The following is a 16,058-nucleotide window of genomic DNA, read 5'->3' on the forward strand; positions in this document are numbered from 1 at the left end:
CTTCTGTGGTGCTGGATTTCAAATCGCAGCCGGCCTAAGGCCCTGACCTGGTCCCTGCTGCTGGTCCTCTGCTCTGGGCCCATATGTCTGCCATGCCGCCACCATCCTTGCTCGCTCTACCTGGATCAGCTGCCAACAGCATCTCCCAGCAGCACAGGTGAGTGACCGCCCCAACACCATTCCCAACTTGGGTCAGAAACCCCTCTGAGAGCACCATGATTCCCTGCTTGTTTCTTCTCCCTGGCTCTGAGGAGCCACCTTTCTGTCTTGTGCATTTCTGAGAAACAAACAATATATGCTCAGGCTGGGCTGAGCTCCGGTGGTCCTCCTATCTGTGACATGTATGCTCCACCAGGCCTGGTCCTCTGTACTTGGGATGGTAGACATGTAGAGCCATGCTCAGTCATCATTTAGATGGATTATCACAAACTCTTAGTCCATGGCAGCCGATTCTTGACCACAGATAAAGCTCTGGGTAGGGCCACAACCATCGGAACTCAGTTTTTTCACAGGACAGTTGTGAGGAAACAAGGGATTTATATAGAGAGATCTCTGGAACATGGCTAGGCACAGAGGGAGTGGCCTTCAGGTAGTGTTCTCGACAATTCTGTGAGCATATGACAGGAAGATACCTGGAAAGGGCTCAGGTGGCCCCTGTTATTAATGGGGCAACAGGTGTGGGATTATGAAACAAAACATGGCTCTCTTTCATCATTACCCTATCCCCATGAGGAAGGGTATCCTTCACTGTGTTGAGTTTTGCAACTGGGGCAACCAAGGCATGGAGATGCTGGGTGACCTACTTATGACCTCAAGTTCACAGGAAGCTAGGCCTGACTTCTATACCATGCTTCCTAGTTAAATGGATGCTATTCAGTCCCCTTTTTGTAGTAGGAAGTCCACTTCTTGTCAGTCATGGGGCTTGAACTCTAGGTCTGGGCGCTATTCAGGAGCTCCTCAGCTCAAGACTAGCGCTCTACCACTTGAGCCCACAGCACCACTTCCAGTTTTCTGGCGGATCTTTGGAGATAAGAGTCTCACAGGCTTTCCTTCCTGGGCTGGCTATGAACAATGATCCTCATTTCTCAGACTCCTGTGTAGTTGGGATTAGAGTTCTTAGCCACCGGCACAGGGCTTAAGTGTACTTCTCACTTTCTTTCTCCCTCTCTCTCACATGAACTGGTTGAATGTGTGCTGGAGGAGGTGGCTCATTGTCTCCATGTGGCTAGAACCCATGGTGGCCCTCTCATTCTGGAGGTGGGCTGTGGGTCAGGAGCTGTCTCGCTCAGCCTGTTGAAACAGCTCCATGACATAAGCCCTAGCTAGACCATGACGGTTATTCATTTTCCATCCAGCTTTATTGGACTTCTCATATTGTATTGTTTTCTACATCATTTTCTAGCACCTGGCCAAAATTATGATACATAGTTATAGAATCAAAATGTAATGCCTTCTTAAGAAATTCATTTAGGTTTCTGGGAATGTGGCTTCATGGTACGGTGATTGCCTAGCATGCATGAAACCCTGGGTTCAATTCCCCAGTACCACATAAACAGAAAAACACTGGAAGCGGTGCTGTGCCTCAAGTGGTAGAGCGCTAGTCTTGAGGAAAAAAAAAAGCTCAGGAATAATGCCCTAGCCCTGAGTTTAAGCCCCTGGACTGGCAATAAAACAAAAGTATTCAAATATTTTTTCATTCATGTGACTGTTTCTAATATATTTATAAGATGATTTCTTTGTTGCTTTGTATGTCCCCCCGACAGGATATAACCTCTGCTTTCACTGTATTTAATGTTAGTATAATTTGTGAAGGGGAATGGAAAAAAACAAATCATTTAAATAGGGATACAGGTGGACCCATTGCAAAAACGAGAAATACAAGTCGTTATGTTCAAAAATGAACTTTACAATTTTGGCGGGGGGGGGGGGGCGGTGTAGATGGGGGGATGTTAAGGGATAGGAAGGGGAAACAAAGGAGGAGGCAACAATACTTGTTAAGAAATGTACTCATTATCTTGCCCATGTAATTTTAACTCCTCTGTACAGTATTTTCACAATTAAAAAAACCATTTAGTTAGTAAATGTAAAATAAAGAAACCATACTTTGAATATATAATTGCTCCTGCCATACTGACACCTGACAATAGTCCCTTATTCATGTACTTTACTTATAATAATATACTCTGTTGAAAAAAAAGTTTTGGTCATTAGGTCAAAGCAACTAATGCCAGGAATGTGCTTAGATGTCAGGTGAAGATTAATTCTGGAAATTCAAAGATTCCAGGATTTTGTGTGGTTACTGCTAATCACAGAGAGAAGGATAGTCTAAGTGACATTTGGAAATCTTTTTGGTCAATCATGGTACCACTTTTGACAGAATAGAAGGAATAACTCGATGGAAGGAATAAATGATAGTAACTACGGTGTACCAGAAACTGTTCTAGAGAACCATTTTTTTTTTATTGAAGAACTAGTTATCAACTAAGCTTATTCCTCATTGCCTTTAGCATTCTAAATCTCTTAGGCTAGTTCTTAATATCTGTGTAATAAATGTATCTCCTTCTATGCTGTTCTTTCCTACTCAATCTCCTTGGCTTTCTAAAAATCTCAGTCTTTCTATTTTTCTCTATGAACATTTCCTGATACTAAATACACCTATACAGATGGCAGTGGATGCTAATGTAAGGGTCCCATGAGTCATTAATGTAACAACATGGAAAAGGAAGACATATTTATTGCTACCTCAATTTTTCTGAAAAGCTGACATGTCATCATTTGGTTCAAATTTCCATGCTTTGTCTACATAGTGTCATTCAGTGCACATAAAGACATATATGAGCCAGGTGCTGATGGTTCACGCCTGTAATCCTAGCTACTCAGGAGGTTGAGACCAGAGGATTGTGGTTCAAAACCAGCCTGGTCAGGAAAGTCTATGAGACCCTTATCTTCAATTAACAACCACAATCCCAGAAGTGGTGCTGGACCTAAAGTTGCAGAGTGCTCAACTTGAGTTGAAGAGCTGAGGAACAGTGCCCAGGATCAGAGTTCAATCCCCACGACCAACAAAAAAAGTGAAATGTGACTTTAAGCTTCCACAAAAGGAATGACAACTTGAATAATCTTCCCAAGCAGAAAAAATAATTCCAAAATTATTCAGTGTACCTACTTTTGCTGAATTATTTAAGTTATGGCTTTTTTGATGGACATAGTCTCTTCTTTTAAAAATTGTCAAATATTAGCTTTACAATAAATTTCATCTAATATTTCTCATTTCAAAAGAGAAGTCTTTACAGTTGATATCACATAGCTTTCTTACTATCTTAGTTCAAAGTCAACCCAGGCAGAAGAGTCTGTCAAACTCTTATCTCTAATTAAACACCCGAAATCCAGAAGTGGAGTTTTGGCTCAACAGTAGAGTATTGGCTTTGGAGGCAGGTGGGCAGAAAAGGCAACTGTTCAATGACAGGGTCCAGCCTCTGGGTTCAAGCCCCACAACCAGCACAAACTAAACAAACAAGCAAACAAAAGCAACACAGATATTTCTTTGGGACCCTCCTTAAAAGAGTACTCCTTTAAGAGAAGAGGCTCCTTTTGCTGATCATACTCACTGGATCCTGCTTTTTGGAATCCTTATTGCTAAGGAGAACTCAGGACCAGACTAAGGAATTGATAACTGACTCCTGCAACAAGAGGATCATCTCAGGAGTGAAATATCCACACATAAGGCACTTTAAAACTTCTATGTCTTTGTTTCTTTGCAGTAGAACACTTTTAAAGCAACGCTATTTCTTTTTGTTCTATGCTGGCCTTCAAATAACACATTATTTCTTTTTGTAATAATCAACTAAAGTTTACAGAAAAGTTTTATATGAGTAAAGAACACACTCGAAAAAGTCAGGGACAGAGTTTCCTTCCAACCTTGGGATTGTTTTCTTGTGCAGTAAAAAGGAAAACACATATTAACTTGAACTTTGTCATTCCTCTATGTTCCATTCCTCTCCTGGGATCAGTTTCCACATCCAGTAACCGTTACTTCCAGTAACAACAAATGGTGCTGCTTGAGGTATAATGAACAGGATTCATTGTAGGGTACAACTGGATTCAACATACTTGTAAATAAATGTAACATACACCATCAGCAGAAGCAGGGACAAGAACCACATGATCATTTATATGGATGTAGAAATAGCTTTTAATAAGCTCCAATACCTCTTTATGATTAAAAGGTCTGAGAAGCTAGGAATGCATGCAACTTTCCTCAATATAATACAGAGTATGCGTATGACAAAGCATGTACCTAACAGTGGACACATGAAGACATTAAAATCTGGAATGAAGTCTAGACTAAAACTCTTCTACACAGCTCTTTAAAAACCACTTGACCCACAACTATTTTAGTCTAGACTAAAACTCTTCTACACAGCTCTTCAAAAACCACTTGACCCTCAACTATTTTTCTATTTTTCTAATAAAACAATTGCTACTACCAGAAAAGTCTTATTAATTTTGCCTGCATCTGTTGCTTAAAGTTTTGTGATAAGCTGGGCTTCTCAATGAACTCTAAAGCAGAAATATTTGTCTTGGAGTCTGTGGATGCTTTAAACCTGTGGTTTAATTCACAATGTTACATTAAATGATTTAAGGGTTTTGTATCATTTCAAACATTTGTGGTGTAATGAATGATCTTTGTTAAACATGTATTCTGTAAAGTGCCATAGTCTTTTTATGTGTAGTGTATTTAAATATATATATTATATAAAATACATACACAGATTTGTGTGAAAGATGTGCAATAACAAAGGTGTATGTATGTATATATTGGTTGTTTTTTTTTTTTTTTTTTGGAAACTGGACAGGAGTCGAAATGGGGTGTTTCTGTTTTGGCAGAGAAGAATCACACATTTTTTACCTGCATGGCCTAATCATTAGCGTTAAACAATTTTAATGCTACACAAATCTTATGTGAAGAAATGACTGGTATGAACTCATTTTCTCTTAGGTCTAAAATAAAATAATCACTCTATGTGAGTGAAGCCAGACCCAGTTAATGCTAGTCTTTCATGTGAAATGTGGAGCTCCCATGTTGCCTTTTTCTGTTGGTTTGATAACTAGTAATTAGTACATTCTCACTAAGGAGCTATTTCTTAACATAGACCATGTTAATGCTATACCACTGTTTAAAGGGCTAATCTCACACCTTCTTAGCCCTGAGTATGGCTTAGAATGGAGTTTTCTGTTTAATAACTTTTGGCCACTGGAAATCCCTAGCCTCCAGTTGTGTTTGGGTACCAATGAATCAATTGGCCCCAAGAGTTGAAGGGATGACTGGGATTTCAACTGAGACTGTGGTGAAACTCCTCCCAAGGCTGAAGGGGTCAAGAGGCGCTTTGGAGGAACTTGGCACCATTTGAAATTGAGTAGCCACTTGAGCCAAATATAAAGTTGTATTTACAGGTGACAGACTCAATTTGAGCCTTCAAATTTGTGGTTATTCTATTGTAAAGTAATATGTTGTTTGTCTAGCATTTATTAGATTTTTATGCATATGTATTTTCACAATGTGCCCCTCAGTTTGAATTAAACCAGATTTTGAAAACTCAAAAAATAATAAAATAAAAGCTGGACTGAGAAAAGGATGTCCACTCTCTATACTACTCTTCCATATAGTAGTGGACATTCTAGCAAGAGCAATAGGCAAGAGAAAAACATAAAGGGGATCCAAATAGGGAAGAAGTAAAATGATCCCTTTGTACAGATGAAATGATCCTGTATTTAAAGACCCTATACCTTCCTTCCTCAAGTTAGTAAAGGTGTTGCTAACCTTTAGCAATGTAGCAAGGGTATTAAACCCACAAGAATCAGTAGTCTTTCTGTGTTACCAACAATGGGAACATCCAGGTTGAAATCCAAAAAACAAGCCTCAAAATCAAATCAAATCTAAACAAAACAAAAACAACAAAACTAGGAATTAATTTAACCAAAAATGTGAAGGACCTCTACTGTGAAAATTTTAAAAATATAAAAAGGGAAATTGAAGGAGATTCAAGGAAATGCAAAATCTTTCAATGCTTTCACAAATAACATTGTGAAAACTGCACTACTGCCTCAAACAATTGACAATGCACTACCCATCAAAATCCCAACAGTATTCTTCAATGCAATAGAGAAAGCAATCCAAATTTAATATGAAATTACAGAATTACAGATGAAAAAGTAGGCTTAGAAATGAACTCATGGGCCTATAGTCATCTTACACACACACACACACACACACACACACACACACACACAATGGAATTCTATTCACCCATTAGAAGGGATGACTTTTCACCAGTCTTAAGGAAAATGAAGGGCTTGGGAAAATTATACTAAGGGAAAGGAATGCAGACTCAGAAAAATACAGGTTTCATGGATTCATTCATTTATGGTAGCTAGAAGGTGCCTACAAATCTACAAGACAGATTCTACCTCTTCCCAGTTAGAATGGCCATTATCAAGAAAACTAATAATAGCAAATGCTGCTGTGGGTGTAGCCAATTGGGAACCTCCCTGGGCTGGCTTTGAACCATGATCCTCAGATCTCAGCCTCCTGAGTAGTTAGGATTACAGGCGTGAGCCACCAGCACCTGGCTCCAATTGGGAACTCTATTACACTGTTGGGGGGAAGTTAAACTTGTTCAACCCCTCTGGAATGCAGTATGGAGTTTCCTCAAAAGACTAAACATAGATCTCTCTTATAACCCTGTAATTCCCCTCACGGGCAGTAATCCAATAAATAAACAAGCTCCCATACAAGCATAACCATGTTCAGGGCCCAGGCCCAGAGTTCAAGGACTGGAAAAAAATGTTACCACTGCTGGTATTTGATCCTGAAAATATGTACTTTTTGACATAAGATAACAAATCATTCTATTTGCAGTAGCTAGGACAGGATTTAAATGTTGTGGGTGATAAAATGGCTTCTTTGTTGAATGTTAGGAAAAGATGTAGGCAGTCCAACAAAAGGGAGATATTTTTTTGGTGTTGGTCGAGGGGCTTTAAGTCTGGGCTCTTCAATTCAAGGTCAGTGCTCTTCATCTTGAGCCACGGTACCACTCCTGCTTTTCTGGTGTTTAAATGGAGATAAGAGGCTCAGGGGCTTTCCTGCCAGGCCGGCTTTGAAAAGCAGTCCTCAGTTCTCAGCTTCCTGAGTAGCTAGGATTACAGCCATGAGCCTCTGGCACCAGGCTAAAAATGGGAGATTTTTATAAAAGAAAATCCCCCTCTTCATATATGTCTAAAGCTCAGATATCACTATTAGAACACATCACCCTCAACTCATTTCATCATTTTCCTTCATGTGGGAATACAGCAGTAAATATCAACTCAGCTGTGGGACTGGATCAATTGTTTGGTAATTGCTAGCACCTAAATCAGAAACTGTTACATCAAAACAAATGAAACCCTCATTTGGAATGTTTTTTTCTCTTTTTATTACAAATCTGTGCTTGATTCCTTCCTAATGTGATATTGGACCTCGTAACACAGTGATGACATTTTCTTTCTCTTCAGCAATTGGCCTTCTCCTACATGTGGTCAAATATTTAAGAATGCAAAGATTTCCATTGATAATTCATTAAGCTGACCTCTAAGAGAGTGCACTTTTCTGGAAGTTGGTCTGCTGTTTTGTTCTTATATGCACAGGCTTTCTAAGATTTATTTGCTCTACAAGGAATTGTGTTTTCCAATCTTCGTGTGACCAATTTTAGTCTCTCTGATCAGTCTTTTGACCCTCTCTCTGAAGTCTCATTTCAGTCTGCCTCATAAAAATATATTCGTTATCAGCGAAATGACTCTCAGCTTCTGTATTTTGCCTGACTTCATGTAGGCTGTGATAGTTGCCCTGAGTGGCTGTGCCTACTGGAGTTTTGTTTTGTTTTGTTTTTAGAGGTCTAGGATTACTATTCAAGGTAGTAGCTTCTCTGGGCACCATTGATCCCCAGGCCTAGAGTCAATGGGTTTTTCTCCTAAAGATACAAAGAACAGCTGAATAAATTCCTGTTTTAATTGTCTCAAAATGAGGCAATCGGGCATCCTTGCAAAGCCATGGATAATCCAATGTAACCACTTACAAAAAATGGTCTATCAAGATGGCTTTTCAAGGTTGACTTTCAAAAATGTTCATTTACAAGTCACCACCATAAAACAGATCACATCCCTGGGAGCAGACTTTTGGAAGGAAGGTACCCCTTCCTTCCTTCTCTTATGATAGACCAAACCATAATATTCTGCAGTTGTGGTCAGACTTGAGCACATTTTCCCTAGAATATTCTGTAGTGTAAAAGAGGAACAACTATCAAAATAAAGGTGAAAATACTTGTCCACTACACACTGATTTATCTTTTTTATATCTGTTGTTATTTTCTTTACTTCAAACATATGGATAATTTAAACTTGGGATTAGACAAGTGGCAAAATATTAATATAATAAACATTCAGTTTACTTTTATATATCCAATATAATACACTTAACCCTTTATGGAAAATTAAATCCAATTGTAGAAACAATGGCAGAAATATAAAATAATCCTCAATATGTATAATCAAGCACCCATACACCATCAACTATCTACTCAGAAATTCAGTCTCTCTATAAATATTTATTTGGTAGAAAACAATAAAAATTTAATTAATGAATGTGACTTTTAAGTATCATCTGAAACACTCCTCATATATATAATTGTATATAATTTTATAGATGTTACCTAGGTAGGAATTTAACATGCATGTAGAAATCAAATTTCCACAATTTAAGCTAGATGAGAGGAGTCAAACTCTGATGTACTGTGTGGTGTGAATATTACCACAGTGCTGAACCCTTCCATCCAATACCAAGTCATGTGCAATAATTTATTATTTGATGTTAAGATGAGTGCTAAGTGTAGAACACATTTTGAATTATTACATTAATTCACAGAAATGAAACAATATTGATATGTTATTTTTTAAAATTCTAATGCTTCTCAATTGTACAATTCATGAAATATATTATTAAACTTAGTTGCACTTTCTTTTCTATAGCTACTGAAATTAAAATTATATATTAAATATTCAATATTAAGAAATCAATAATAAGTAACCTATTTTTAAAATGATATACTATTAAACTGTCATTTGAAGTGTAGTTCTTATAAGTTGTGAAGTAAAAAAACATTACTAGAATTATTAGTAACATTTTTTTAACTTACCAGCTTGTTATTTGTTTAATAATTGTGTCATTTTTTTATTCTTGGTCCATGTAATCTCTTCACCTTAATTGTTTAGTTTTCTATTTTATCTCTATTGGTTTACTGATTGTGCATTTTGTTTTCCCTATTTACTGACTGACATGAGGCTGAAAATCTGTATGCAAGTTTATTACTTCTTATGTTAAAGTCAAATTACTGCTCCCCACAGCTGTTTTATTCTTCTTTGTATAGTACAGTATTTTCCCCACTCACATCTCCTGTATTGCTGCTTGCTATCATGTATTTTATGTTATTTATTTAAATTTTATTGTCAAGTTAATGTACAGAGGGGTTATAGTTTCATAAGTAAGATAATGAATTCATTTCTTTTATAACTTGTTATCCTTTCCCCTATTTTTCTCCCTCTTCCATCCCAATGCCCCCCCAAGACTATTTCCAACGTATTGTCTTGTGAGTAACACTGTTGCATTATATTGTTTAAATCATTTTCTGTTTACACTTAAGACTATACAAATAAATTTAGTTAGACCTTTTACAAGGCTATATGTATTTTATTTATTTTTCGTTCATGGTTCTTTCCAAAGCCTGCGTGTCTAATTTTTCTAGGTTTCTTTCAGTCTCATGTAGTTCAGATTTCAAACTGAAGTATAAATGGAAAGAACCAAAAAAACAATAGAGTACCTCTCATCTGATGATTTCTCTACAAGAATGAGGAAAGAGTTCAATCTTCTAAGGACCTTTGATTGGCTATCAAAAAGAATTCATTCCTCTAGGTCTTCCCTATTTTTGCAATTTAACTTAAATGATGTAAAACACAATATACTACTCAGAGACTTTTACATTTTCATCAGTTTTGCACATTTTCATATGTACTTAACCTCAGTCTACAACATTCCTTCATTATTCTGTCCCTGATGTTTTTATACTGCCAACACATAATAAAACCAGTTTGATTTACAGCATGGGAAGCTATCCACCTGGCTGCCTTTGAAGCAGAGCATGGTAAATAGAGAACATTCCTTCTGGTTTCTCATTACATGTAAAGGCTTTTGTAATGCTTATTGCATTCTATTTAGTATTTTAAAAAACTGCTGGCTAGTTTCTGATCATTTGGGTAAATGCCCCAAAGTGGTATTGCTGGATCATAGAGGAGTTCTATGTGGAGTCTTTGGAGGAACCTCCATACTACTTTCCAAAGCAGTTGAACAAGTTTACACTCCCAACAATTATGCATTAAGGTTCCCTTCTGTCCACATCCTCTCCAGCCTCTGTTGTTCTTAGAGTTCTTGATTATAGCCATTCTAACTGGGGTGATATGGTATCTCAATGTTGTTTTGATTTGCATTTCTTTTATGGCTAGAGAGGTTGAGCTTTTCTTCATGTGTCTATTGGCCATCCTCCTTTCCTCTTCAGAGAAGTTTCTCTTTAAGTCTTTAGCTCACTTATTTATTGGGCAGTTGTTTCTTTGAGGATTTGTTGTTGGGGGATTTAATTTTTTTGGGTTCCAGGTATATTTTAGATATGAGACCCTTGTCCGTTACCAGCACAACTATGTTTACTGCAGCATTATTTCCCATGGCTGAGATATGGAACAAACCCAGATGCTCCTCACTAGATGAAAGGATGAAGAAAATGTGATATATATATACACAATGGAATTCTATTCCTCCATCAGAAAGTATGACATTGCCCCATTTGTTAAGAAATGGAAAGACTTGGAAAAAATTATATTAAGTGAATTAAGCCAGGTCCAAAAAAACATAGGTCCCATGGTTTCCCTTATTTGCAATAACTAGTATATGTCTGAGTCAAGCAGAAAAAGGTCAGATACATTGATGTTAGGTGAAATGAACCCCAAATAGGGATTCAATTGTTTTTTTCTTTATTGCAATTGTTTCGAACATTTATAAGATGATTTCTTTGTTGATTTGTATGTCCGTCCCCCATGGTATAACCCATGCTTTCACTGTATTTGATGTTGGTATAAGTTGTGGAGGGGAAGGGAAAAAACAAATCGTATAAATAGGGATGCAGGTGGACTCACTGCAATAATGAGATGAAACAAGTCCTTATGTCGAAAAACGAACTTTACATCTTTGTTGGGGGGGTGGGGGGAGGGGGGGGGTGGGGGGAGATGGGAAGGGATGGAAACAGGAAGCAAAGAAGGAGGCAACAGTGCTTGATAAGAAATATACTCATTATCTTGCCCATGTAATTGTAAGCTCATTCCTAGAAGTTTATGTCAAGTATTTCACAAGTTTTATTTCTCTTAATTCTTAAGAAAACATTTGCTATAATTCTAATATTATTACCATTTTAGTGTTAGGAAATATTGTAATTAAAGGCACTAAGTGTATGACGCAAAGACACACAGTGGGGAAGGAAATGAGTCAAAATTTCCAAAAGTCAGCAATAAAAAAGTAGGTAAAATCCTCTCCATTCCCTTACACTCTCAATTCAATATTCATGTTGTCCAAGATAGCAATTATTGCCCACGGTAATTGTTTTCTGTCACATTTTGTCTTCAACACGGACTGTATTGGTGACATTGGGTTATGCTCAGAGTTGAGCTCATAAATTGAGGTCTAAAGAGAGACAAATTTCTTCTGTTCCACAGTTCCAGTATACGTTTTAAAAAGTACTAAAACTAGCCGGTAGCTGGTGGCTAACACCTATAATCCTGGCTACAGAGGAAGCTGAGATCTGAGGATTGCACTTCAAAGCCAGCCCAGGCTGGAAAGTCTGTGATACTCTCATATACAATAAACCACTAGGAAAGCAGAAGTGGCCCTGTGGTTCAAGGGGTAGAGCACTGGCCTTCAGCTGAAAGGCACAGGGACAGCGCCCAAGCCCAGAGTTCAAGCCACATGACCCATAAAAAAAAGGATTAAAACTTTTAAATACCATCACTTACTGCCTTTTAAGAATCCAAAAATGAAATAAATTCACATATAATCACTCCAAAATGCTTTAAAAGCAGGAGATGATAAACAAGCCTTTATGAAGTAAATTTTCTTCTACTTTTTAAATTATTCTGAAAGCCTTGTGATGGTTGGTCACACCTGTAATCCTGTCTACTCGGGTATGTGCTCAGGAACCTGAGATCTGTGGATAACCCTTGGAAGCCAATCAGGACAAAAAATATTCATGAAATTATTTTTTTAAAAAAATTAATGAGCTAGCAAAGAGCCAAGAATGGAGATTTCGCTTATATAGTAGCTCATCAATCTAGAGAGGAATGGCCTAGGGAGAACTTGATGCACTGAATTCTAACTCTGAGAACGAAAATGAGCAGGCACGCACATACATACATACATACGTACATACATACATACACACACACATTTATTCAAAATATCTTCATATCAGTGCTTTGCATTAATTTCTTTGTTAATGATATTAAATGGGTAAAATAGGGGAAATATTCTCTTCCATCCAAGAATGTTTTTATGTTTTTTTATTGTAAAAGTACTGTACATAGTGGTTACAGTTAATAAAAAAGGTAATGAATATATTTCCTATCAAGCATTGTTACCTCCTCCTTTGTTTTCCCCACCATCCCTTCCCTCTCACCTCCACAAGTACACTCCCCTCCTCCCACCCCGCCTAAATTGTAAAGTTCGTTTTTCACCATACTGTCTTGTGCGTCACATTATTGCAATGGGTCATACTGTATCCTTATTTAAGCATTTTGTTTTTTCCCTTTCCATCCCCAAATTAGAAAAGTGTATATAGAAGATGGAGGTGCACCAACATCAGATAGAGTGAAAACAGGGGTTTAACTGTGGGGGGCGCACATATAAAAAAATCACATCATACGTTATAAATATATTAGAAACAACAGAAAGAAATAAAAAACCACTTGTGTCCCTATCATGGGGTTCATTTACCTTAACATCATCTTATCTAGTCATATGCACTTGCTTTTGACCTTTTCTTTTTTTTTTAATTGTGAAAATACCATACAGAGGAGTTACAATTACGTGGAAAAGGTAATGTGTACATTTCTTATCAAGCATTGTTGCCTCCTCCTTTTTTTCGCCTTACCATGCCTTCTTTGCTTATCCCAGACATACATTCGTTATTGCAAATAAGGGATACCATAGGACCTATGTTTCTTTTTTTATTGTGAAAATACCATACCGAGGGGTTACAATTACATGGGCGAGTTATTGAGTGCATTTCTTTTCTTTTTTTTTTATTGTGAGAATACTGACAGAGGAGTTACAATTACATGGGCAAGATAAGGAGTACATTTCTTATCAAGCATGTTGCCTCCTCTTTGCTTCCCCTTCCCACCCCTTCCCATACTCCCCCACTTCCCCCACCCGGTCCTCCTCCCCCCAAAGTTGTAAAGTTCATTTTTTGACATAAGGACTTGTACATCTCATTGTTGCAATGGGTCCACCTGTATCCCTGGTTAAACAAATTGTTTTTTTTTTTCCTTCCCCTCCACAAATTATACCAACATCAAATGCAGTGAAAGCATGGGTTATACCTTGTGGGAGGGACATAAAAAGCAACATAGAAATCGTCTTATAAATATGTTAGAGAAAAATTGCCTAAAAGAAAAAAAAACAAAATACATTTGAATACTTGTCTTGGGGTTCATTCCCCTAACATCAACTTATCTGACCTTTCCTGCTTGACTCAGACATTTACTAGTTATTGCAAATAAGGGAAACCATGGGACTTATGTGTCTTTGGGCCTGGCTTACTTCACTTAATATAATTTTTTCCAAGTCTTTCCATTTCCTAACAAATGGGACAATGTCATTCTTTCTGATGGAAGCATAGAATTTCATTTTTTATCAAGCATTGTTGCCTTCTCCTTTCTTTCCCCTTCCGATCCCTGCCCATCTCCCACTCCCCACCCCCACCAAACCTCCCCCACCCCAGCCCCCTCACCATCTACATCCCTCCACCCCCCGGCCAAAATCATTTTTTGACATAACGACTTGTTCATCTCATTTTAATGGGTCCACCTGCATCCCTATTTAAACAATTTGTGTTTCTCTTCCCCTCCACAAATTATACCAACATCAAATACATTGAAAACAGGGGCTTTAGCTTGCAGGAAAAACATACAAAGCAACAAAGAAATCATCTTATAAATATGTTAGAAACAATCACAAGAAAGAAAAACCATTTGAATCCTTACCTTGGGGTTCATGTTGCCTAACATCAAGTTATATGATGTTTTCTGCTTGTCTCAGACACATAGTAGTTATTGCAAATAAGGAAACCATGGGATATATGTTTCTTTTTGGGCCTGGCTTACTTCACTTCTTTGGGCCTGGCTTAATTCACTTAATATAATTTTTGCCAAGTCTTTCCATTTCCTAGCAAACTGGGTGATGCCATTCTTTCTGATGGAGGCATAGAATTGCAGTACACACACACACACACACACACACACACACACACACAAATACATACACTTTCTTGATCCATTCATTTACTGTGGGGCTTCGGGTTTGGTTATGTATCTTATCTATGGTAAATAATGCTGCAATGAACATAGTTTTGCTGGTAGTTTTAGTATGGTCTTGTTTGTGATCATTTGGATGAATGCCCAAAATGGGATTGCTGGGCCTTAGAGGCACTCTATGTAGTTTTTTGAGGAACCTCCATACTACTTTCCGAAGTCTTCGAACAAGTTTAAACTCCCAACAAAAATGCATTAAGATTCCCTTCTGTCCAAAGCCCATCCAGCATCTGTTCTTTTAAAAATCGGGAATGCTTCACGAACCTGCGTGTCATCCTCAGTCAGGGGCTATTGTTCTCTTTATTGTTCCAATGTTAGTGTATGTACTACTGAATTGAGCACAGAACATTTTTTATATATAAAGTGTAATTGATTTTCTTAAAGTAGACAATTCCACAAAAATTAAATTCAAAAGAATTGTGGTGAAATTTTAGAGCCATGTATTTTTTACATAATAACACATTTAAGAATAAAGTCAAGATTGACATGTCAAAAACAAAATAATTCCAGACATTTGTTGTTCAACGCATGTGTTGGAAGAGGAATTCAATTATTCTGTACAAGGAACCTGTGATAATGAACACTATAGAAAGTGTTAAGGTTTGTTAAAAGTTTTAATGTTTTTAATATGTTTAATTTTGGGAATTTGCTCATATATGCCAAAATTTAGACTATTTAGCAGGTTGTAAAACTTTTCCACAAAGCATATAAGATTCATGGTAGCAGTCATACACTACTAAGTATGTACATTTCAGAGTTTATAGAAACTGTACTAATGAAAAGTTGCAAAGTGTTTGTGTAAAGAAGCAGAGTGAAGATTTAAGACATTACCTTCACAGTTTCTGTTAAAATTTAAGGGCTTCCTTACTTTATATGTTAGCGAGGAACAAATGGTATAAGCCATATACCAATGATGAGATGAACCATAAATAATAATCTTAGTGAGTAACTTTAAAGGCTATTGATAGCCTATAAAATTCTGGTTTAACATCATAGACTTAGGCAGTTTTAAATGTACAGCAATATGAGAAAATAATAAATCGAATATGTAGTACATTTCAAATATTGGAAACAGTGGTAATTGTTTTGTTTTTTTATTTATTAATCATTAATATTTATGTATTGGTTTTCCTTATTTGTAGCATTGTTTTCCTTGTTGTAATATAATACAACTTTTTGTAAGTCATCATTAGGAAGTACTTTGAGAATGTTATTGGGATGGCCACTCTGTTTTTTATAGGTAAATGTGAATTTACAAAGAGCAAAATTAGTAAAAACAAAAGATTGATTAAACATTTTATCAATTAGAATCTGAATCAGGAGTGTTGATAAATGTCCACACC

At 37.0% G+C, this 16,058-nt stretch overlaps 1 non-coding gene across 1 annotated transcript; it reads right to left on the reverse strand.

Moving 5' to 3' along the window:
* Positions 1–14,955: 14,955 nt before the first annotated feature.
* On the reverse strand, positions 14,956–15,057 carry LOC122095134. Its single transcript, XR_006145041.1, has one exon. It is a non-coding gene; the product is annotated as a U6 spliceosomal RNA (small nuclear RNA).
* Between the last annotated feature and the right edge of the window lie 1,001 nt (positions 15,058–16,058).

This window comes from Dipodomys spectabilis, unplaced genomic scaffold, assembly GCF_019054845.1.
Source record: "Dipodomys spectabilis isolate Male_0828 unplaced genomic scaffold, ASM1905484v1 ptg000012l, whole genome shotgun sequence".
NCBI lineage: Eukaryota > Metazoa > Chordata > Mammalia > Rodentia > Heteromyidae > Dipodomys > Dipodomys spectabilis.